The sequence below is a fragment of the Cupressus sempervirens genome, chromosome 10 (genome assembly GCF_028749045.1).
Source record: "Cupressus sempervirens isolate cs-2001-9-10 chromosome 10, ASM2874904v1, whole genome shotgun sequence".
NCBI classification, from domain to species: Eukaryota; Viridiplantae; Streptophyta; class Pinopsida; order Cupressales; family Cupressaceae; genus Cupressus; species Cupressus sempervirens.
The window spans coordinates 183,769,766-183,797,040 of record NC_143127.1 but is presented as its reverse complement, the minus strand read 5'-3'; the positions used below and the strand labels follow the sequence as shown (position 1 = coordinate 183,797,040).

Genomic DNA, 27,275 nt, shown 5'->3' with positions numbered 1-27,275 from the left:
GGTCACACCTCAGGGAGATTTCATTCCAAAAGCTTTTAAGCTATAATTCCCTAGCACCAACAATATAGCTAACTATGAGGCTCTCATATCAGGATTAAAGATTGCCACAAAATGGAACATTACTGAGTTACAAATCTTTGGTGATCCTCAACTCATCATCAAGCAAGTCCTAAATGAATATCAAACCAAAGATGAAAAGCTATTACCCTACAAAGAGCTTGTTGATAAGCTGACTCAACATTTTACAAAGCTTCAGTTTACACAAATGCCTCGAATGTAGAACAAGGTAGCAAATGCTATGGCTACTATCGGCTCACTCTTGGAAATTCCCCAAGAGGCTACGCAGTATGAGTTTTTAGTCGAGCAGCTCCTCACACCTGCATATGCAAATGAGGATTCAAATCGTGTTTGCATCTTGGTTGGTCCCCAATCCCCTTGGTACCATGAAATCCATGCTTACCTTAAAGATGGTATCATATCCCCTCACCTCACATGAACCCAACGCCAAAACCTCATCTGAAAATCATCTCGCTATGTCATCATAGCCAATACCCTATATCATTGGGGTTATCACGATACTCCCTCTAGGTGTTTAGACAAAAATGAGGCCTCGATGGCGTTAAAAGAAGTACACTCCAAACTTTGCGATGCCCACATGAGTGGTATTGTCCTAGCACGAAAAATCCTTAGAGCAGGCTACTATTGGCCTACCATCGAATAAGACCCCTATGACTTTGTCAAAAAATGTCTCCCATGTCAGCAGCATGCCAATCTTGTGCACACTCCAGCACAAGATCTACAGCCTATTGCAACACCTTGGCCCTTTGCATGTTGGGGCCTTGATCTAGTTGGAACTATCATACCTCTCTCATTTGATGGACATAAATGGATAATAACAGCTACAGACTATTTCACTAAATGGGTGGAAGCAGTCCCCCTAGTCTTAGCTACAGGAGTTCAAGTCTCCAAGTTCATCTTGTACCACATTGTTTGCCACTTTGGCATCCCATCCACCATCTTCACCGACCACGGAGGTAACTTTGAAAATCTCAACATGGAAGAATTATGCACTTCCCCCCACATCCATCACCACTTTTCTAGCCCATATTTCCCACAAGGTAATGACCAGGCAGAGGCAACTAACAAAACCCTCCTCAAAATCCTAAAGAAAGTTGTCAATGATTCCAGCCGCAATTGGCACCTACAAATAAATCCAGCCCTATGGGCCTATCGAACCTCCTTCCGTACATCCATAGGAATAACTCCATACTCCCTAGTCTATGGTGCCAAAGTGGTACTAACCATAGAGGTTGAACTTCCCTCCTTGCGCATATCTTTGCGAGGGCAAATATCAGATGAAGAATACAGAGTAGTTCGGCTCACCCAGCTAGATCTCCTAGACAAGAAGTGACAATACGCCTATGATCACCTCACTGTCTATCAATCTCATCTCAAAAGGAACTTCAATAAGAAGGCACTTCCCCTATACTTTCAGCCGGGCGACATGGTCCTCAAAGAAAATATGAAAGTCCAAGCTAATCGAGAAAAGAAAGTCAAGTTTGAACCTACATGGCTTGGTCCTTATGTTGTCACTACCTCCTTTGGCTCCAGAGCCTATCAACTATTTACACCGAAATGAGAACTCTTGAATGATCCTACTAACATCATTCATCTCAAGGAGTTCTATGCTTGAAGATCCTTGGTATATCCAGCTTTTTAAAAATACAAAAAAAAGAATAAAGAGAAATAAGTGTCCAATGGTGAAAACTTGGCAATTCAAGTGCCTTGGATAGGGACCTTGGTGAAAACTTGGTAATTCAGGTGCCTTGTGTACTAAGACTAATCCATTATCTATCACTATCCTATCCCTCATCCATCCACTCACAAATCCCATAAAGCACCTGCTTGTTCCCTTGGTGTTCCAACCAAATATCCAACATCTAATAAAGCTTGTAAATACCTCCTATATAGCTTGTAAATCTTGTGCCTCAACTTGTAAATCTTATACCAAAGCTTGTATCATACCTTGTAAATCTTGTACCATACCTTGTACATCCAAATCTTATCCAAAACTTGTACCATATTCCAGCTTGTATTATATGCCAAAGCTTGTATCCTAGTTTGTACCCTATCACGTGCACACAAAAATCCTACTTCACTTAAGCTTTTCACACAACCCTCAAATTATCCAACTATCCATCTATCACACATTGCAAACATCCAACACACTCTAAAACATTTCCGTCTCATAAACCCAAAACATTAACAACCTCGTACATTTGTAACATATCTTGGTTTGTCAGCTTGTACATCCTCTTTAGCTTAGTACTATTGTATCTATCCATCTTTCGTGTCAGTTCATCCTTGATCAGTATCTTGCACACATTGTACAAATCTTGGTTAGATATTCCAATGCATCCTTTAGCCAGATCTCCTATCATCAAAGTGTTATCCTTCTTAGTTCAGCTTGCCCAGTGCATCACTCATCCAAATCCACCAGCTTAGGTGGTCTCCGATAAATCCTTGTAGGATATAGCTTTCCTCATGTCTGATCTTGGTCTGTTAGTACCTCGTCCTACCCATCTCATTGGCAAACAGTTCTCTTTTGGATTTTTTTTTTCTTTTGATTTGGAATCTTCCCTTTTGGGTCTTGAAGTATCTTTTCCAAGCAATATTTTTGTTCCCTCCTCAAGGTTTCCATGATCTTCCATATCATGGTCTGCTATGAATGGAACACTCTGAGAGTACGATTTTGATCAAGTCTTTCATTTGTTTCTTTTTTTCTTGTGGGTTACCCAGTGTCAATTCCATGCTGTTTCCTCTGGGTTTCATGTGTGATGCTGGGGCAATCCTTGTGTGTTTTTTTGAGTCAGTCCATCAGTCCTCTAAATGGTTGGTGACACGACCTTGATGTTCTTGGTAACCTTGGCAATTAACTAATAGTCCTATAGCAAATATAGTGCTCAACTACATGGTGGTACTTCTCTTTGAAGTATCCCCCTGCTCAAAAAGCTTCAATGGATTCCCTTTATCTCCATATCCCGCATCCGTCTCTCCTACCCCAACTTGTGCAACCGTATCTCTTAGAATCAATCATCACTCTTAGCTTTAGGGATCCACAATCCTAGTCCTAGGATCCACCAATCAAATCAATCCACCAAGCCTCATCTTTCGAGATCCACAATCCTAGTCCTAAGGATCTTCGAAACCCATCTCTTACCAATCTAGCTCTTTGAAATCTTGTTGCCTCAGCTTTATCTCATCCCATCATCCCTTCCCTTATCCTAGATTCCTTTTTATGGTGCTATGCTCCTTCATCCTCCATCTCCCATAAAGTCTTAAGCTTATTTACTCTTGTGCCTTTGATTCTCTCTTTCTCATTCTCCCGTAGTGAGAGTTTGAGCTAACTAAACCTCTTCTTTTAAGCCACTCTTTGTCCTCTCACCCGCCAAGATTCTTGTACTTTTCAAGAAGCCATCGAGCCTCACTTTCTCTCCCCGCTGCCTTCTTGAGGGGGCATCTCGCAGTCCATTCTCTCCTCTTCTGCTCTAGCCTTGGGCATCTTATTTTCTTATCTTTGATGTCATGCCACTTGCGGCATCACATCAAAGAGGGGCAAAATGTAGTCACCTAAAAATCCTTTAGAAAATAAAATATTTTTATTTTTTGAAAAAAGTCCCTGATGACATCATGATTTATTAATTAATTAAATATTTAATTTATTTATTTATTTTTATGCCATTAAATCCCTTTATCTTAATTAAAAAATTTTAATTAAGGAATCCCTCCCAAAAATGTTTAAATCTTATTTAAACATTATTTCCTTATTTAATTAATAAATTGACCAAAAATCCTAAAATAAATAATTTATTTATTTTTTGCCCAAAACTTGGCCAATTTCCTTAAGACCACTAACCTCTTCCAAAATCTTCTAATCCTTCCTTATTTTCGATTAAAGGCTAATCTCATCATTTCCTATCCGTTATCCCAACTCAAAATATTTAATTAAGATTAAATATTAATCTTCATGTTTATTAAAAATATTTTAATAAATATCTCCTCAACCCAAACCCTTGAAATAAATAAAACTTTATTTATTTTCTAAAAAACCTTTTTTATCCTCATCCTAGGAGGTTCTAGACTCTTCTAGAAAGTCTTCATCTTCATCCAAAGCCTAGACTCTTCTAGAAGATGTCAATCCTTATCTTTAATCCTAATCCTAATCCCCTCCTAACCTTGTCACATTCCCTAAACATGGGTTAAGACTTGCTAACCCAAGCCAAAGTTAACAAATATCTCCTCCTTCACCCACCCTCATTTATTGTCATCCACTTTCCTATCCCTAAGCTAATCCTAAACCATCCTAATCCATCCTCTAATCATTTGCACAATCCTAAGCAAGCTTAAAAACTTCCTAATCCAACCCAAGTCAAAATTCCTCACCCTCCAACATAAATGACCCTCAAATATCTCTTACACTCTCCTTCAATGCTCCTACAAAGCACTTATGAAGGGTCTTTATGAAGATATTATCCCTTGAGCCTCCTTTGTTGACTCATCCTTGCCCTTTCCTCCATCCTCTCACCCTGTGACATGTGTCACTCCCTGATTGGCTGTAAGGAAGCACAATCCATGTGCTCTCCTCTCATTCAATCTGAGCCCTCCATAAGCTTTTTTATTTCCTTCCATCTTAGCCCTCCATCCCTCAAGCCTCTTGCCTATAAATTGGATCCTTCCCCTCTGCAAAAACAACACAATCTAGAAAGTAAAGCCATAATGCCATTTTGAGAAACCATTTTTTTACATCAAATCCATTCACCAAAATATATCAAAAATCCTCCATTGAAGCCCATTTGAGCATTTGAGCATACATACATAATCAAGCCATCTTAGCTATTAGACACACCTCTACATCAAGTGATCATCCTCATTGAGAGAGCCTATCCATGGCTCATATTCTCATTTGAGGACTTCACTTTGTCTCTCATGAAGTTATGTTAAATTAGTATGCAAATGCTTTTTGATTGTTTTAATTTAGTGTTTCTAACATACTACAGTAGCATATACACCTTGATGATGGAGAAAAATGTTGCGCTACAGTATTGTAGAGAAGTTGTAAGCACTGTTGTTTACACCATGAATAGAGTTCATGTCAAGAAAGGTACAAATGCAACATTGTTTGAACTATGGCATGGTCACTCACCCAATGTAAAACATTTCAAAATCTTTGGTTGTAGATGCTATATTCTTAAAGATACTAAATATCGCAAGTTTGATGCAAAAAATGGTGAAGGCATATTCTTTGGATACTCCACTAGAAGCAAAGCATATAAGTGTTTGTATACCAACACTAACAAAATTGTGAAAAGTGCAAATGTAAATTTTTGATGAGCATGTAGAAGTACAAGTTGATAAGTCCAAGCATTCCAAGGATTATAGATCCTTTGTATATTTCTATGAAGGAATGACTATTGAAGATAATGTTGCAAATCAAGTTGGGAATTGGCAACAAATCTTAGTATCAATCGAGTCACAACTAGTGAATGCAAAGCTACATTCAAAAGCCGAATTATAGAATGAAGAAAATGTACATTCTGACTCTAAAAATAGTGTACATGAAAGGAATGATGAAGCACCAGATGAAGAAGAGAAAAATAACTCTGAAGCTAAAGGATGAAACATGGAAAGAAGAATAGAACCAAGGTTATGACAAGGATGCCAGTCCAATGACAAGAATAGACTAAGAAATGAATCATGTTTGCTGAGCAAGGTTGAGCTTAAAATAGTGAAAGATGCACTACAAGATGATGATTGGTATAAAGCTATGGAAGAGGAGATCGATTAGATTGAGAAGAACAAAACATGAACCCTAGTTCCTAGACCAGCTGATAAGAATGTAATTGATACCAAATGGGCATTTAGGAACAAACTTGATGAGAATGGTGAGATAACAAGAAACAAATCTAGACTAGTTTGCAAAGGCTATGCACAAGAAGAAGGATTGGATTATGGGGAAACATTTGCCCCTATTGGAAGAATGGAAGGAGTAAGAACATTACTTGCATATGCTTCTTACAAAGGTTTCAAAGTCTACCAAATGGATGTGAAGTCTACTTTTTTGAATGGTATACTGGAACTAGAAGTCTAAATAGAACAACCAAAGGGATTTTTTGATGACAACAACAAGGATATGGTTTGCAAATTGCTTAAGGCACTTTATGATTTGAAACAAGCACCAAGAGCATGGTATGAGAGACTACACAAATATCTTGTGAAGATTGTATTTGAGAGAATAGATAACAAAAACAACTTGTACATCAAGGCAAAAAAAGATAAAGACATTTTGATATCTAAAATCTTTGTTGATGATATAATATTTGGAGGAAAAGATGTTCTATGAAAAGATTTTGCTAATCAAATGAAGCATTAGTTTGAGATGTCAATGTTTGGAGAAATCAAATTCTTTGTTGGATTACAAGTACATCAATTGAAACATGGCATATTTGTGACCCAATCAAAATACAACAAGAAGCTACTCAAGACATTTGGACTAGAAGAGTCAAAACTAGTCGGCACACCAATGGCAATATGACACAAGTTATCAAACAATAATGATGAAGTGAATTAGGCATTGTATAGATCAATGATTGGAAAACTGTAGTATGTTGTACATAATAGGCTAGACATTGCATTAGCTATTGGAATAGTAGCAAGATTTTTTGCAAATCCAAGATAAAAGCATCTAATGGCAGTAAAGAGAATACTGAGATATCTAAAGGGTACTAATGACTTTGGTTTGTACTACAAAAAAAGTGAAATGTTTAAGCTAAGAGCCTACACTAATGAAAATTGGGGAGCTAACATTGATTAAAGAAAAAACACCAATGGAGGAGCACTTTTTTTAGGAAAAAGATTGATTACATCGACCAGCAAAAAGCAAAGTTGTACCTCACAGCCTACTGTTGAAGCTGAATATGTTGCAATTTCTATAAATTGCACCAATATTGTATGGATCAAAAATCTATTTCAAAGTATGAAGGAAGAAGTGAATGAGCTTGTGATACTTTATTGTGATAATACAAGTGCTATCAACATATCAAAGAATCTTGTAGTGCATGCCAAAATGAAGCACATTGCAAGCAAGTATTACTATGTAAGAGAATTGGTGGAAGACAAAAAAGTGAAGATGGAATATGTTAGCTCAAAGGTACAGATTGTTGAAATCTTCACAAAAGCACTACCTAAAGATGCTTTTGAGTATATTAGAGGTAAGTTGGGGGTGATACCCTTAGCCAAGCCTACTTGAAGCAAAAGCAAGACTCCCCTACATAAAATGAGCTAATTGTTGAAATATTACATATTGATGCAGAGGATATTTACTTTAGGATTACGCTTGAAGTAATTGAAGTGATGAAGTTCCAAATCAGTCATAAGTAAGGTGATAGAGGAAGAAATTGAGAGAACCTGCAAAAGCCACATTTACATATTAAGATGTTGAACTATAGGTCTTTGGCATTATTGTCAAAGAGGGAGAAATGTCAAGAAACTAATCAAATGAAGATTAAGGGAGAAATAGCAAAACTAATCAACAATTGAGGAAGAAGAATGAAGAAGCTTATTAGAACAAAGAGAAATCATAGAAGGTAAGAAATGCATACAGAGGGAGAGAAGAAAAGAAAAAGGATACAGTAGCTAAGAAGGAGAAGCAAAAATGAAGCAATCACGATAGTAGATCAAAAGAAGGAGATATGAAAATTGATGATAATACAATTTTCTTTTTGGCATTTGACTTACTTTTCTAACCTATTTAGCATGTGGTTGAATAGTCTAGTCTAATGGTTGATCAGTTTGGTTTGTCATCAATGCCAAAGAGGGAGATTGTTGGAAATCTAATTGAAAAGATCATTAATGAAGAAGATTGAAGATCAAAGAGGGAGATTGTTGCAAAGAAGGAAGTTGGTTGTTAAAAGAATGTTTTCAATCATTGTTTTATTATTGATGTCAAACCTGCTATTTGTAGGAATGACATTTTCTTATAAGATCCAAGTACTATCACTTAGTTGATTGACGAAGAGGATTTGATCAACAAGATGTAACAAGAGCACCTAAGGGAAAGGCTAAGTTATGGTTTTGTAATGAAATGTAAGGATAAATTAAGACAATAGTCAAACGATGTATTGATAACATACTTGAAGATATAGAGGTTGGCCACACTTAGAAACATTGGAGGAATAAGTTGGAACAAGGCTGACTGCAAAGCTTAAACTAAGTTCATTAGTGGGTGTCGAGCAAGCTAGTTGAAGCTGAGCAAATCTTCAATAGTGCCGAGCTGCTGCATTATTGGAAATGACAAAGATTCCTTAAATCTGAGCTAACAAAGTTGTTACCTTGAATTTTTTGAACCAGTTGGAGGATAAGGATGATGGGATGGTGGCACAAAATTCTATGTAAACCATTTTTTAGCGAATTCAAGTGGATTCTTCATGATGTTTCTAGAAGAAACATAATATGGGTTAGATTCAATGTATCCTACCTAATCCATGTGGATTGAAACTAAAGGAGGGAAGAATTGAGCAAGAAAAGGAGTTCCAGATTCCTATTTAAGGAGTCACTAACCAAGAAGCAAGAGCTACTAGTATGCCAAATTGTGAAAGTGGTTAGAAGGTTGTCAAGGAGAAGACATCTAGGTGAAGGAAGAATAGAGTACAGTGACTCTACTTTGACAAGTGATTAGAGAGAGATGATTGCACTAGTAAAATGAGCATGAAGACTCAAGGAGACTAAGCTTGAAAGGAGGGAAAGCTGTTAGAGTTGTAGAGACTGAAAGCCAAGCAATGTTATGAGCTAAGAAGTTATTTCAGATCTGCAAGTTGAGTTGTAAGATGTAATCAGGTCTAAACCCTTTATTGTTACTCTCTAGCAATTGTATTAGTTAGGGTAAAGGAAAATCCTATGGACTTAGGTTGGTTTAATAGCCATTTGTAAATCTTTTAACAAGGTGGCATTCCAAATGAATACTCTAAAGTCCTCTAACCAGGTCCACTTCTAATAGGGTGGTTAAATCTTTAACCAGGTCACATTTAACAGTGTATTGTAAGCCTTTAACAAGGAATGCCTTTCACAGGGCATCACTTAAGAAGAGTGAGAATTGAGTAGCATGTTACCGGTGGTTTTTCCCAAATTGGGTTTCCATGTAAATCATTGTGTTATTTGGTAATTTGCTTATGTGTTATGCTTGCATATTGATTTACAGTAACTTGCTAAATAAGAAAGTTAAAGCTTGGATGAATGAATAGTTCGATGGACACAATTTACTTGATGAAAAGCTTGAATAGGACATGTTGGACCTTGAATAACTTATTCACCCCCCCTCTTAGTTATTTTAAGCCATTTCTAACAAAGTCTACAATTGTGTTTTCTTCTTCTTCTTAACAAATAAAGTTGGTGTTTAAAGGTAGGGGATTTCAAATCTCTTCGCAATTTTTGTTGGAAATTTTGTATTCTCCATGATTTCTTTATTATCAATAAATTTGTTTGCAATTACTTGTGTGTCGGATTGATGGTTTGAAAAATGTGATTTTTCTATAACTTTTATTTAATATATTTTATCAAAAATATAAAGATACTTTTAGATACCAATTTGGACTTTATTTAACATATATAAAAATAATATATGATCTTTTTGTACGAGCATGGTCAAATATTGACTGTCATGCTAAAACTAGGCATATTTGAGCTTGATTTTTCAAATAGAGACACATGAAAAATCACTTATAACTTTTGAAAAATATATGTTTAGGAAAATTTCTTCTTTGTGATTGTAAATAAGTCTATTATGAATAATTTTCTTGATTTTCATGAAGATCCAACAGTTCAAACAAAACTTATATGCCCTTTCTTCTAAACCAGTAACCTTAAAATCTGAATAGTGTTGCTCAAAAAAATCATATTTTATGCCATTCAAATGAACTTTTCTTTAGGATTGGTAATAATGAAAAATGTGTGATATTAAATTATCTTTCCATCAATATAGATTGCAGATCCGAATCATTCCATATGAGATTATAATATTTAAATTACCAACTGATTTACATAAAGAAAATGCATTAAAACTCAATGTTACAAACTTTGAAAATGTTTTATCTTTATTGTTAAATGTTATTTATTTAACATATAAGAATTAACTATAAAATTATTAGATAATTAACATACTAAATTTATCTACACTTTTATAACCTTTATATAATCAAACAAAACTTCTAAAAATAATATAATTCAAATTATTCGATGGAATATTGTATTATTTGATGTGTGTTTATTTGAGGTTCGGTGGTTTTTGTTTTGTGATGGGTTTTAAAAAAATTAATGTGATGTTTTATTTTGTGATGACTTTTATGTGACCTAGTTAGCTAGCCAGACTAGGATGTGCACCGAAGGCATCTTTTAAGATTTCTTTTATGATGGTTATTTGACTAGATGTCAGGATGTACTTTATGATTCAAAATTTAGGCTTATGTTTATGAGATTTATTTGGTGAGCATATATGATGACTTGGATTTTGGGAACCAAATTATTTTTGGGTTGCTTGTTAAGGAACCGAGTTCTATCATTATAGGTGTTGTAGTATGGGACACATTTGTGGTTTATGTCCTTAGGGGAGGTTTTCTAGGTATGTGTCTTTGGGAGTGACTAGCAATAGGAGTCTGAGACCCAAAGTGGTCAGTACCAGGGTAACCTAATGTAAGTTGTGTAATAAGTGATAATATAGTAACTAAAATATCTTGCCTCACCCTTTTCATTGAGATACATAAAAAAGATAAGTTAGAGATGTACCTCGCCCATGCTTTGAGTTCTTGTATAGGCTAAGGATGGGAATGGGATGATACCTAGTGAGAGGTATGACTAGTTTTCCTCATCTCCATCAGAGGGTATTATGGTTCCACATGTGTTACATTGAGGGTTTAGGGTCTAGATTGACCATTCCAGGGTAACTCAACACTTGAGGGTCTAGGGTCTAATGAGAGACTAGTCTAGGGTAACTCAAGTAGTTTGACCATGTGATGGTACTCCCTAATATGTAGCCTTACTCTCCTCCATAGATTTTGTATTTTCATCTAGTGGTGCAGTTTGTTGGTGTTGTACTTATTGTTGGATGTATTTATTGTTGGTTTTTACTTTCATTGATGGTGATTGGATGTATTTACTTTCATTGATGGTGATTGGTGATTGGTGATGATTGTACTTTTGACACATATCTTTGATGTAACACTACCACTAACAAAAAGAAAAAATAAATTTGAAACCAGTAACAAGTACAATGAATGCAATAATTTTTTTATTTAATTCAACTTATTACAAGATCAAGTACAAAGATTGAACCACTCTCAATCTGGAAACCTCAAAATGAAAGATGATATCATCCAAATATGTTTCCATTAATATGCTTATACATAAAGAGTTCAGTACAATAATGAAGTACAACATCATTCTTAAACACCTATGTCCAACATAGGGACCCTAAATGTTGTTTCAAAAAGTAACTTCAACAGACGTCCTTAGCTACTTGCTAAACAACTTGAAGCACCTAGAAAAACACACATAAATGCAACACAACACAAAAGGGGGCTCAGTACACACTGAGTTGAAAAGCATAATCCAATTGCATACACGTTAGAACAAACATATAAATAACCATAATGCAGATATCTGATTCACTTTAACATAGTGCAGTTTCATAATTAATATGCAAGAAGTAAACATATACTTAACAATGCAAAATTAAACTCGCACTAAGAATAATCCATAAATGAATCATATATATACTGAGGTGTCATCGTTATGGCACTAAGATTTTGCATCCATGTATGGTATGCTCATAGTCAACACATAACTGTATTCTCTATTATACTTGTCAATGACAGAATAGAGATATGCCTTGTTCTCTGTACTTAACCATATAGGTTTAAGTCATAGGTAAGGCCAATTATCTTTTTTAAATGTAATTAATCCACCCAATTCACTTAAAGTTATCGCTGAATTAATTAACTGAATAAGATATACCAAATTCAGCCACCTCGATATATGTTCATCATAGCTATTCTTAAAATACACATCAAACAAATTTACAAAAGAATGTACATGCAATAGATATAAAATCAATATACAAAATGATACTACATCCTTTAATCCATTCGTAATACATCTTATTCTGGCAATTTCAAAAGTAACCTAGTTTACTATAACAACAGGAACAAAACTTTAATATTAAGATCTCATAAATATAATTAACTGACATATCACCTTAACAATATTCACCAAATCTTAATACTACACAATTGAACCTTGCTATCGTAATAAACTAGATTAATCTTCAAAATGACTAAGATAATAGAATTAGAGTAAATATGATATTCCTGTTTTAAATGACTTTCATCAAACAAATATCATAAAACTAACTTTATTTGAAAAAAATTTCCAACTCAATATTAGATGGAAAAAAAACAAAACTTCATCAGAATAATAAATCCAATTCATATATATATATATTTATTCCATATGGTTAATATTTCAAACCCATTCAGTTCCAGTATATAATGGTGTTTATTTCAACCTCTGTTGACTTATATTTACTGTTAAAAAATATCACCTACTATTCCATATAATAGTTTCCTACAGCATTCTAATAAAAAATTGTTCAATCATTACAAATATAACTTAATCAATAATGCTAAGCTTTTATTTATCTTATTTCAAAATCCCAAATTGCAAATTCTATGTACGGTCAGCTTACAGACTTTAACCAATTTTCACTAATACATAAACATGTTCGACATAACTACTGCCCAGTTCCAATTTACCAAATAGCATAAGATAACTAAAATCCCAACAACATAAGAAATTCCAAAACATATCATATCAAAATGCCTGATTACACATGGTATCGGTTGTTCCCCTACCAACTCCTTATATGTTAATAACCATAATAACTATGTTGACAAAATAGAAACTCAACTATGTTTTAAATTGCAAACAAATTCTACAATCATAATTTCTAAGACTGGTGTCAGATAACAGCAACCATCTAATTTTCCAAATATCATATGAACACCATAACAATCGACAAGTCATTCAATCCACGACCTTTTCTCATAAACATCCATTTAAATTACCTCACATTTCCACAAGTTTGCTAAGTTAGAGAAATAGATCCGAACCAGTGATAGCTCATAATCCCAAGTGTTTTTCAATAGATATCAACTAAGTGACAATATTACAATCACATCATAACATTCTATAGTTACATGCTAATTAACATAATTTAGATTTCATGCTAACTGTTCGATAAAATGCCTCGACTCTTGACTACTATCATGAGCTCAAAATTTTAATGAATTCGAAACTGAGGTTGAGCCTCTCACACCTTTATCATATAAGAGAGTTTTGATTCATTGGTGCTCACAGAGCTCGATGGAAGTTTTAAACATAAGTGTTATTACACAATCCGCGAGCATGCTAATTGTCGTGAGCAAGTATTTCTCACATAGCTCGACTCTAAGGAATACACAAGTATGTTTATATTTGTATATATAAATTATTTTACCCAAAGACCGAGCTCAAAAAAAACCTATTCTTATTTTAACTGTGTCCCATCTCGTATGCTATGTGTATGACAAAATATCAACAACATACATGAAAACAAAACACACAAAGAACAACAGAATTTTAAAAACTAAAAATGGAAACCCAGATATTAAACATTAACTAAACCCAGATGCAAACAAAAAAGCATGCAAATATATGTATTACCCATAGCCAAATATGAATATATACAGAACTCAGCAAATCAATTGCCCAATCCTGCATACACCCATACTTGGGTATCGATAAGCATATTTTAACCACAGATTTCTTATTTTCTTCAACAAACTAACTCTACAAGAACAGTAAAGGATTTAAGTTAGAAAATGCCCCCTACCTTAAATCACAGTAGGCAGAAAACCCAAAATAAACTTGATACAAAAGCTTGAAATGTCCAACTGAAAGCAATCTTCATAGAGCTACCACACAAAACTCGCAACTGACCTCCACAATGAAAGATAACAGCGAAAAATCAAACATCAAATAGCAAATAACTCCCCCTAAGAAATCTCCTTGCTCGACTTCATAAGCAAGTATTTCATTCCAACCAAAACCCTTCATGATGTCGATACTCTAGTAATAGAACACAAATGTTATGCATATGCAGAGCAATGAGGCCAAATTATCGGCATTGCTTCCACAGAGCCAATGCTTGAAAAAGTATGGCGATAAAACCTCCAATGCCATTAAAACCTCATTTACTTGCATTTAATCCATTTGTGACACATCACAGACTGAGTACATATGACAGACCCATTACCACTGCCATATTTTGGCTTTCAAAACAATGAACATATTACCATAAAACATAGCATTCGACACCCACTTAGGGTTACTTGATAATAAGAGGTAATAAAAAAAAATTAAATAAGAAAATTGAAAAATGTTTTTGCCAATCTCAATTTAGGGTATTTAAACCCTTTCAAAAACAAGTATATCTATAAGCAATGCCAACTGCAGTTAGTAATGACAAGTCAATATAAGTCAGATAATCAAAACCAAAGCGATAATTCAACTCCCTCTCAGTCACACATATGAAAATATAGTGACAAATTCAAACACATAGAGCATATGAACACACAATAGTATTTGCACTAACAAGTTGAACATACAACTAAAACTTTCTTTCTAATATCTATTCAACTCAGAATGCAGTTTACATCAAGTTTGAAACATAATAAACATAATCCATACCCAAACAGCATGCAATTATAGTTTCACATCGTAACATCCTAAGCAACCTTCAAAACTAAACAATTAGTTCTGAACAGAAAATACGTTCATTATAAGTCTCGAGTTCCAAATGACTCAAAATATAACCAAGTTCTATAATGAAAGACAACATATCTATAGAAATGAACTCTAAACAGAAAGGTCTAAAATGCTGATGAACAGAAGTAGTGGTCAAGCATGACATTAGACTTAACATGAATATTTTTTATGGACTTTATCTCGTGATTTTAGTATCCAATATATACTTGGTATATGTATGTTGACTTGGTATGTGGTGTTGGTATTGGATGCGTGTCCTTTCAACTTTGGTTATATTTTCTTCTTGAGCAGTTTGTGTTAACTTTGAGGTAGATTTGGCTATTAGGACTCCTTGCCTAAGAATATTTTATGGTTTTATTAGTTTTATGTGAATTGTTCATTAACTTGCCTGCAGGGTGGGAGTGGAAGCCTAACTAGGTAAACACACAATTGGAGGTAGTGACTTCTTACCATTTGGGTCCCTCTCAGATTTATAAATGTTGGAAGGTCAATAATGTAGTTGTACCTTTATCATATTTATCTATATCTTGAAGAATTCAATTTAGTTGATGTATTTATATGTTATCATGTATCTTATATTTTGATGTACTTGTATCTGTTCTTGCATACCTTCTGACATGTGCAATGGATTATATCAATTAGATGTATTTCTTTGTATTAGTCGTATTCATGCATTTTCTTATAAGATTAATATGTTATATCTTTATGTTTATGGACATTGTACATAAGAATTAAATAATTAATATAAAAATCTTAAACGTGACTCAACATGAAGGAACCCTTGAGGAATGAAATCTATATTATAATTGCATGTGTAAATGTTTTGTTTGTATAGTGATCCCACAATAATGGGTTCCACTTTTTTACCAATTTTGACATTGAAATCAATATTTTTGTAACAAATGTCACATTCAACTAACTATATCTCAAAAACTATAAATAATTTCAAGATGGCATAAACTAATGATTTTGAGTACTCTGTTGCTACTTTGTAACCATATTTTTTAATCTGAAAAAAAAAAATTTATTTAGGTCAATTTTTTCATCTCCTTCGAAAAGTAGTACATAATAAAATTCAATATTTTTAAAGAGTGACAGTCTGTTTGACACACATAACTTTTTTTCTAGAAATGATAATGATGTAATTCTTTTGGTGTTAGATTTGTAACATCAATATCCAGAGGATGCATTTGGTTTGATTCATTTTGGTTGAATATTGTATAGTTTATGAAATTTTGAAGTGACATGAATCATAATTCAGACATACATTCTATTTTATATAGATAATTTGAAGTCAATTTATCAAAAACCCTTCTTTTTTTTTTTTGAATAGAAAGGTATCTCAATAAGCTAGTTCCTACATATTTTTCAAAAAAAATTTGACCTAATTTACTAATTTTCCCGAGGTTTCAAAGTCAGTTGATGCTGAATCAGTAATGAACCTATAATGAGTTAAACTCGTATTTGAAAGTCTTAATGAATATAATATGTAGTACAATTATAGTCGTTGGAAATTTTTCTTCGAGTAGCACAAATTGGCATTTTTTATTTTATAGTAGGAGACCATTCAATCTCAATTTTAGGGGTCAAAAGAGCCAATTTCATTTTTTCTCCAGAAAACAACACCAAAAATTTGTAATTTAAGATGTTGGCCCGAACACTATGTTCGCACAAACTTGTCTAATATGTTTGTGCGAACACATATGAGAAAAATAATTTTTCAGCCGAAAACTTAATTTAATGTGTTCACATGAACATTTATAATACTTTTTGTTTGCATGAACATACAAAAAAAGAAAATTTATCAAGATCTCAAATGGAAAAGTGGAATTTTAATCGCAAAATCGTCGTTTAAACTAATATGTTCACACGAACATATTAACAAGGTATGTTCACGCGAACATACCTTATTTAAACTCAATATATTCACACAGACATGGAATGCTAATATGTTCATGTGAACATAGTTAGCACGTTCGGGCAAACATACGTAAAATTCTATATGCGAATTTTTCATCATATCGTGATTTCCTTCGTCCTCTAAAACTGGTACCCAGTATTGTGGGTTCACCGTATTACTTCCACATGGTTACTTTGATGTTGTATAAACTTTAGAAGAAGAAAAAGAAGTTCAGTAAACTTTGTAACATATTGGGTTTATTGATGTCAGAAAATTTAGAGGAGTTGGTGGAAAAATATGAAGAGTTGGTGGTTGAGTTGGGTGGCGGTATGAGACCAATGATCATATTGAAACTGTGGGAGTGGAGGAGTACATTCGCAAGAGAGAAGTGACCACTATTTATCTATGGGAGGGTAGCCTGTTACACTTTATGGAAGGGATGATAAAATATGAGGAAAACATCTCTATGTAGTACTTCAATTCGTGGAATGATGGAGAGTGACCATTAATGGGAGGAGTTTTGAAATCATTGTGGATCTTACTACTAGGGTTTGTGGGTTTCCCATGGGTGGCAAGAACTAGCACAAAAAAACTCATGTGAATGATGAAACCAGCTTGCAAAAATTCTTCAAGCTTAAAGATAGTATTTTCAAGGCTAGGAGAAAGAAGGAGGGAAAACCCTTTTACCTCATCCACTAGGGTTTCATGAATAAGTTGTATACCCATCACCTTGCCCAAAACCCACCACTCCTAGTTAGCCCTCTGGCCACTGCTACCCCACAAGTCTCTCTTGACCTTGATATTGGTCCTAGCCATAAAAAACTCAAGAAAACCCCCAATCTTGAGACTAAAATCAGTCTCATTAACTCTAATATGGACACTAAGAAGAGAAAATAGAGTGCTCGAAGAACTAGAAAACACCTCCAATTGGAGAAGTTTAAGTCCCCTCCCAAATAGGTCTTCAGCTTGGTGTCTACTAAAAGTGACATTAAACCCCCTAAGAGGAAGAAACCCCACTAGGACATTGGCAAGAAAGCTAGTTCCAATCCTCCTAGCCCCTCCCATAGTTTTGACACCCTAGAGACTTACCCTTCCCCAACTAAAAATAGTGGTGAGGAAATTGCCTCCACCATGAAGGGCACACCTAAAGCAGGGGGTAAAAAAGGAAATCATAGCCATGACTGGAGTCATTACAAGGCTTGGCTTCATAGGCTCAAACAATCAATGAAGGATTTGGTAGATTATCATACTAGAATCTGCCAAAGATTTGAAACCTTGGTTGGGTTCTCTACTAAAGTGATGCATTTTGCAGAAACCACCCTTTACTTTCTAAAGGTGAATAAGGCTATAAAGGACCTAGGCAAGGAGTGTAAGACTCCTACTCCATATACGAATTCCTAATGGAGGACTAGATGAAGACCCTCCTAGACAAACCTCTCAAGGAGAAGGGGGTTACTATGGACAGGGATGGGTCTAAGGTGAAGGATGTTGAAGAACTGGATAAGGAGGGCAGTTAGCTCTATTTGCTATTTTTCTTTTTTCTTTAATGATATCATTTAATCGTAACTTGATTTCCTATAGGGCTTTTTGAACTATTTGTATAAGTTTAATTATTGCACTGTTAGTAGTAATATGTTGTTTTACTACTAGAATACTTTTCCTATTTATCGACTTAATTGCAGTAGGACTGATCTTGTTGGGGTTGTTCTGGATCATGTTAGTTTTTTGAAGTATAAAACTAGTATTGGTTAGATGATAGGGAGGGAACCTCCAGCTATTCTTTTAGCCTTTTTGTACTTCAGGGTCAGCCTCATGTCTCTCTTGGTTGCTATCTATATACTCCAAAAACATATTAGGTTTATTTTGGGTTCTCAAGTGGGGCATTAAAGATGACATGTTAGTTTCTGGCACAAGTAAGAAAATAGTTCATGAACTAAAGGAGAAATTGGTAAGAAAGTTTTCCATGAAATATTTAGGGGAAAGAGGAAGACTCTTGGCATGACAATCACAAGAGATAGGAAAAAGAGGGAAATCGCTTTGTCTCAAAAAAAATACATTGGCAAAGTTGTTGAGAGATTTGGCATGGCTAATGCAAAAGTTTCTCCTACTCCACTTGTTGGTCATTTCTAGTTAAGTTCCAAATTGTGCCCAAAAATACAAGAAGAAAATGAATTCATGGAGAAAATTTCTTATAAATCAGCATTTGGTAGCATTATGTATGCCATGGTTTCTACCCATCCCAACATTTCTCATGTAGTGGAAGTTGTGAGCAGGTTCATGAGCAATCCTAGAAAAGCTCATTGGCAAGTTGTCAAATGGATACTAAGGTATCTAAAAGGCACTTAAGATTATGCATTATGTTTTGGAGGAGATAAGGTTTAGCTACAAGGTTACATAGATTCTAATCTTGTGGAGACTTGCATAAACAAAGCTCTACCACTAGTTATAGCTTCATGTTTGTTGGAGTTGCGATCAGTTTGGCTTCATGGTTGTAACATTGCATTCCTCTTTCTTCAATTGAGGCTGAATAGTTAGCCCTTTCTGAAGGTGCAAGGGACATTATTTGGCTTCATGAATTGATAGGTGACTTGAAATTTCATCAAAGAAAATATAATTTGTTTTGTGATAGTTGGAGCATGATTTTCATGACACATAATCATTCATTACAATGTTGCTCCAAGCACATTGACACACATGCTCACTTTGTTTGTCATGCAATTGAAGAAGGCGAGTTGAAAGTTGTTAAGATTGACACCAAGATAAATCTGGTTGATATATTCATGAAAGTTGTCACCAAAGAGAAGTTTGAATGTGCTAGGACTTCTCTTGGACTTTTAAAGAAAAGGTAAATTAGTATTTAAGTAAGATATTGGGTGATCAGTTGCAGCATTGGTTGTCCTTTAGGTGGGAGTTTGTTGATATGTTGAAGGCCAATGGTCATTATTTGTTTTCTCTCCAATTGTGTGTCTCTTGGTTTTATGATACCTTTCATATGTAATGTAATTGGGGCTTATTTATATTCTTCTCCTACTCATTTGTAAACATTTTTTGATACATTTAATACAATACTATGAGTCTAGACATAGCCATTATTGTGGTGAACTAGGATAAATAATGTATTTTTTTTTATTCTTATCTATTCTACTTATATCTATTGTTTTATTTCTATATTCAAACCTTTTAGAATTGAACACATGGCCTCCAAATGAGAAATATTCTTTCTACAAATAGAACTCTATCTAGAGAACCATTTTAAATGTATTCGTAGAAAAGAAGCTAGTGAGAGTATTGATAACAAAAGCCAAAAATATGATGAAGATTCTTGTGATGGCTCATGCCAATCACGCTGATCTCTATCCTAAATTGCTTCTCCACTAGACTATTAGGGAGCATTTTATCCAAATTCTTCATGGCAATCTCACTATCATCAAGCATGGTGCCTTTATAGAATTTTCCAAAGGTGCCAGTTCCTAACTCTTCTCTAAAACCTCCAATAGATATTTGTAGTGACAGTGGATGAGGGGGTAGAAATCCCTATAAGAAAATGCAAAAAAACCCTCATCATCTGCATCCTCAAGTTTTAGATGACTGCACCAGCACAACCAAATAATGAGCATGAATGCTTCCACTAGTGTAGAGGAGCAGCCCATGAGGCTTATTCCTATCATCATCAAACATTGCTCCTGCATTGCCTTGCTCTCCTTTTTTGGTAGGTGAGGAAGAGGCACTTCACTAGATATGGGAGGATATAACTAAGGCTCTTCCCTTACTTTCATGAATGTTTTGATTGTTACTCTTGAAACTTGATTGTCATCAATTAGAGACAGAAATTTCTCGTGACACATTTGACCTTGAAAGGTGACTATCGTGCACATATAGTCATGTAAATAGGCCTCCTTTCATTTTATCTCAGTAACATTATCTAGCACCATGTAGTCATAGCTCAAGTTTGTTGTGTGGACGAAGCCTGTCTTCGAGTAGCTCTAACCCAGGGGTGATTCAAGCAAGCATCCCCTGAAGTGGTCATAATTCTTAGTGAAATGGAAGCTGGGAGGATAGATGTAGATGGGTTGATTCATGTTATTCACACGACATACGCCATTACACCTACAATGACCCTTCACCTCATAGCACAGATCATCAACAACTTTTCATTCAAAATATTGATAAGTGTTGGAAGACTAATAAGCCCCATGTTGCTCTCCCATGCACTCCACTAGATAGAGGACCAAATTTTCGTCCTCTTGTAGGACCAACTTGAAATGTCCCGATGAATAGTTTTTAGCAGAAACCTTGGAATACATGATAGACTTCCACTTGAACATCTGACTCGACAAGAGGGTATTTGTAGGAAAATCAAAGCTCTGCCAGACGTGCGTAGTTGTGTGATCAAGCTCCATGAAATTGCTAGTGTTAAGCAAAGTTTCCTTAGATACATTTATAGTAGTAGGGGGACTTGTGAACTATAGTGGCATCCTTTTGGAATCAAAGATCTGAAGACCCACTGTAGAAAGAAGAAGTGTAGACCCCTCTTCAATTGTCATCCCTCTGTCATCCAGTTTGGTCATCCATGCCAGATTTTTGTCAGAGATGTTATCAAACCAGATGCCTGCTATGTAGATAGTAGGAGAGATGAGATAGAATCCAAATGCAAAATCTCCATTATATGAAACCCATTTAGAATTTGAGGAATTGGCAGTAAGAATTGATCCAATAGGAATATTATTTTTCTCAAGTGCCTAAGCTAAAGCAAGTATGCACATCAACAGACAAATGGAAATAACATGTAGTGGGTTTAAAGCCATCAAAATGTAGGATTTACTATGCCAAGAGACCAAAAGTGTAGCCATGAATGAAAAGAAAAAATTGAAATAAGTAGATATAATGTTGGGGTATTTCCACGGCAGAGGCTACATTTATAAATTTGGTTGTTGTTGAGGAGTTGACATTTCTAGGAAAATGAAGAGTCTCAAAGCTGGGAATAGCAGTTTTAATTAAGGTTGAAAATTCTTGTGCTGGGGAAGAAAAGGAGAGAAATTAATTTGAAATGGATGGCAACTTATTACTCTTTGACAAGTCAAGCCATTCATGAAGCCATGGAATTGGTTCATAGCCACAGGTCAATAAATGCATTATTAAATGCATGGAATTTATCGTAGAGAAGATTCATAGAAGCCATGCGAATAAAGAGATTAGTGATAGTCTTCTCATCATCCTCCCTCCCTATTCCCGAATCAACATGTCAACTTACTTTTGTAGTCTATGTAGAGAAAAAGGAAAATTGGGTGGGCTAGATTCTCAATCAATCAATACGTTAGTTCCATTGCATTGTTTTAATGCACTCTCATTATGTCAAGAGGCATTATATACAATGGTAGCACAAATGCGTAGCACAAAAATATGTCAAGATTCCTCATCAATAAAAAAGAAAAGGAAGTAGTTACAAACTTTTATATTAAACAAAAAAAATCCCAAAATAATAGATGGTGGAAATAAGAGGAAGCCAAATAGACCTCGAAAAAATAGGCACCTAAAAATTATATATATATATAATAAAACAATACAAAATTTTTAAGAAATTTTTTTAAAAATTAAAATTAAAATAAATAAATCATGAAAAAAAATTAAAATAATTTTTTTTTAAAAATTAAAAAAACAAAAAATAAACAAAATAAACAAAAAAAAAAAAAAAAAAATTAAATCAAATTAAAATAAAAATATAAAAATATAAAAATGAACTTAAAGCTGCAAAAGCCCACGTGACAATTGCTACCAAGGTAAGTGCACATGGGGTGTGGCCCATCACCTTCATAATTTTTTTTTTTTTTTAATTTTACTAATAACATCCAAATGTTATTAAATCTTTTTTCTAATTTCATTTTATAATAACGTCTTGTTGGCATTTTTAAATTTTATTTTTTAAAATTTTGAATTTGAATGGAGAGTGAGAGAGTGGGAATTGAAGGGTCTTTTAGTGGAAATTGAAGGGTCTATTAGTGGACAATGAAGAGACTTTTCATGGGAGACGAAGAGTTGTTTCTCTCATTATAAAACACTCATCTCCTTTCATTTTTGCTTTGCATTTGTAGAAGAGTAGATTTGCAAAGAAAGACAAAAGTTTTGAGAGTAAAGTTTTGATTTCTTTTGAGAGGTAGAATAACCTTTTCTAGGAAGAAGAGAGGAAGATAAATAATTTGGAGAAGCATTGCAAATCTGAAGATCAACAAGGAGATCAAAGAGCAAAGTAAGCTTCTTCTTAATGTTTCCTTTTTTCTATTTAGTTTTATTTTGCATTTAGATTACTATCCACATTTAGAATAGTAGTTACACTATTTAGATTTAGTTATATTTTATTTTTTAAATGAGATTTGTTAATTTTTACGTTGTTGTATTCAAAATTACATTTGCATGTTTCATGCATTAATTATATATAGTTGAATGTTATATATTTAGATATGATTTGCATATATTATTGTTCTTTCATATTTTGCAATGTATTTTTTAGATTAATGTTATTTTTTTTGGTGATATTTCATATGGATGGCAATGCCACCATATAAATAATTTTTTTGAAAATAGTGATCTATAAATTTAATGATTACTGTTTTGATTTACAAAAGTAGTTTTATTTATAATAGTATTTTGATTAAGATTAGTATATTTATTTAGATTACTACTTTATTTATAATAGTTTTGTAATTTACATTTAGATTAAAATTAATCTTTACATATTAATATTTGAAAAGTGGATGAAAATGCTGTCATTTTCCAAATATTTTATTAAAGTACCAATTTATTTAATTTTTAAATAAGAAAAATGAAATTTATACTTTTAATTTTGTTACTTGAAAATTAGAGTAAACGTATATTTATTTTAATTTGTGCTTATTTTTATATGTCATTTTAAAAGAATAAATATTAATGTTTAGGCATCAATCTTTGAAAAGTGGATGGCAATGCCGCCATATATTTTTATTAAAGTATCAATTTATTTGTTTCTAAATAAGAAAAATTAAATTTATACTTTTAATTTGGTTATATTAAAATTAAAGTAACCATATATTTATTTTAATTTATGTTTATTTTTTATATACAATTTTAAAAGAATAAATATTAGTTTTTAGACATCAATCTTTGAAAAGTGGAAGGCAATGCCACCATTTTTTAAATATTATAATAGTAAGAAATTTATTATAATGTTAGCTATAACTCAAAATATTTGTAATGTTTCAAAAGTGGATGACAATACCACCATATTTGAAACATTAGTTGATGTAAATATTTGACAGAATAATAAATATTACTTTATTTACATCTATGTAACCATATGCATTTTATTATAAGCATTTTAGAAATATTTAACTTTGTATTGAGGATTGATTTATATGTTTATAATAAAATAATTAAATACTTCTTTTTCATTGTGTTAATGGTAAAGGTATAAATAAAACATGAACTTCAATTATGGGATGAAAGTTGAAGTTTGTTCTAATGAGGATGGTTTCCAGGGAGCATGGTTCCCTGGTACTATTATTGGACATGTGGCCAACACTCCCGGGCCTAATTTTTTCATTCAATATGATAATTTTATAACTAATGAGTTCACACAAGAACCTCTTGTAGAGGAGCTTTTTCCAAAGGATATTAGACCTAGACCTCAAATTATTTCTCTTCCACAATACATCCCATTGGATTTGACGGTAGACATCTTCGAGAATGATTCTTGGTAGTCAGGCATTGTTGTTGATAAATTTAAGTCTCCACTTGCTCGATGACAATTTTACAAAGTTTACTTTCCGCATACTGAAACTCTTCAACCCTATTCTCAAGCGCAATTATGTCGATCTCATGAATGGGTTAACAAAAGGTGGATACTAACACAATGGTATTGAATATGTTATTGGGTTTTTAGTAGAGGTCGACATCTTTTTTGAGTATTAGTCTATTGTATTGGAAAATGGGAAATCACTATCTCATAAAGTGGATTGCCTATTATTTTTGGTATTGGCATTTTGTATTACAAAGTTTGACATCATGTATACATGTTTTTTGCAATAAAAGCTCTTTTAGACCATTCTTTTTAAAAATAATGTATCTAAGGTTTTCATAAATAAAATAATTTATTTACATGATGTATCCAATGTTTTCATAAATAACAAATCATTATATATCTTCATGTTTGTATATTTCTTTAACAAAATGCATTTTCATAATCTTTTAATGTATTCTCTTATTTATTGTTCATACTTCCTTCATTTCTTCTTAATTAATATATTTTTCAACAATCTTTAAATCTTTAAATTGTTTGTCTTCATTCACGAATACTTTGATTTTACTCATTTTAAATGTTAATTTTCTTCATTCATGCAAACATTATAGATAAATTTAACTACTTATATAGTAATCTTCATTGCTATAAAAATTTTCATGTCTACTAAATAGAGTATCCCTTAAATAAATCATATATACATTCTAATAAATGAATTTTACTAATTTATATGATAAACTATTTAGTTTCATGAAATAAATATTTTAATTCAATAATAAGATTTTTGTACTAACTATGGTGAAACCTAGGTTAAATTTTGAATCAGAGGAGACAAGAAGAGAATACCAAAGGCAATATCAAAGAGAATATCATAGACGTCAATGACAACAGTAGACAAAAAATGAAAGAGAACAACAAAGAATAACATTAAATCAAGGAAATAGGCAAAGTTATGGTACAAGAAGGTCTAAAGTATTAGTTCCACACTAGAAACTAATGAAAGAGAGCACACAAATGTACAGAGAAACAATCATTAGCGTACTTCTGAGAGGGTCCTTCTAGATGCACAAAGGTGTGAAGTACAACATGTTGAGGTGCAACCAAGTGACATACATGAGCAACCTACAAATGCAAGCTATCAACTATAAGTGGATATGCTCAATGCAACATGATAACCATATTATTTGCACATTTTAATGGTTGCAAGTACCATAAGGCTGAAATTTCATTATTCTAATTCTCTAATTTGTAAATTTAACTATGATCATCAATTGGGCCCTCAAATTAAGGTAGGTATAACATTAATTCAAATTATAAAGACCTTCTTCGATTGAAATAAATCATAATGATTCTACTTTATCACTTTCAACCAATACATTGCTACTCAATATTTGAAAAGTATGTTTGTCTATTCTTCACTATCCATGAATGGTCATAATATTACCATTTTTGCATACCCAAAATTTCATTACAAATTTTAATACAATTTGGTTTTTATATTCATTTTCTCCACACTTGATTATACTGAGTGACCTATTATGTTTTTTTCAAAATCATTATTGATTTAAAATTTATATCCTTCTAATAAAGCATACATTTTTTCTACTTTTTTATTTGTGCTAATGCTTTCTAAATTGTTTTCCATGATTTGTTTCAGGCATGGTAGCCTCTGATAGATAGTCAAGCATTGTCGACATGAGCCCAACTTCTTCTATAGGATCAAATTCTTCTTTTGAGATAGTTTTAGAACTATGCATGAATAATTAAACAATGTTGTACAACTATGGTAAAAGCACTTGAGAATGCAACTTTACCAATTGATCATGTACAAGAGATAGAGGTAATGGAGATAGAAGATGTTGCCAAATATGTATGCAACACATCTGCAAAAGTAGATGCATTTCCACCCATGATGAAAGAGGTCTATGATGATCATATTATGAAAAAACATTGTAATACTATTTTAATCTCTAAAGAATATGTGATGTACTTACATCATTATGGAGAACTGTACACGTGATCCATATGATGATTTCACACCTTTAAATTTTTCACTTATTACTTGAACATCTAAATAATTGTACTAGGAGATATAGTTCTCCTTTCACCTATGTATCAGAATAATAAATAAATGATTTAACTTTTTAGATCAAATTCTTCTCAACTATACTTGCAAATATTTGAATTTTTTTTCCTTGACATTTGTGTTTGTAATAATAAAGCTTTTACATGAGATATATCATTAATATGTTGATCATTAAATTATGTATAAAATTGATGTGCTATTTCTAACTATTAACCTACTCTAAAGCATAATATTCATTTTATACTCATTTTAAGTTTCATCATTACCTCAATAACATTTAGTAGCCCTTCATTGTATACTATTCATGCTAAGCATGATTAACATTAACCAATGGTCTATTAATAAATATAACTAATAAAATTATAAAACTACTTAAAGAATATTGTAATCCTTATATTGCTCTATTATGCTAAGAGGCATGTGTAACAAGAACAAGTTGCCCTCCTAAATGTAACTTTAAATGTAACACTAATTGTAACTCTAACCATGGTCCTACTTTTTCCCCTAACCATAATTATAATGTTTTTTCTACCCCTGACTCAAACTATAACCCTAATTGTAACTTAGACTCTAATCCTAACTCATATACTAACCCAAAACTTAACCCTAAC

At 33.1% G+C, this 27,275-nt stretch overlaps 2 pseudogenes; both read right to left on the bottom strand.

Moving 5' to 3' along the window:
- Nucleotides 1-20,961, bottom strand: part of LOC149533246 (G-type lectin S-receptor-like serine/threonine-protein kinase LECRK4) — a 151,648-nt pseudogene extending 130,687 nt beyond the window's left edge.
- LOC149533245 (G-type lectin S-receptor-like serine/threonine-protein kinase LECRK2) lies at nt 20,962-21,615 on the bottom strand (annotated as a pseudogene).
- Nucleotides 21,616-27,275: the final 5,660 nt, after the last annotated feature.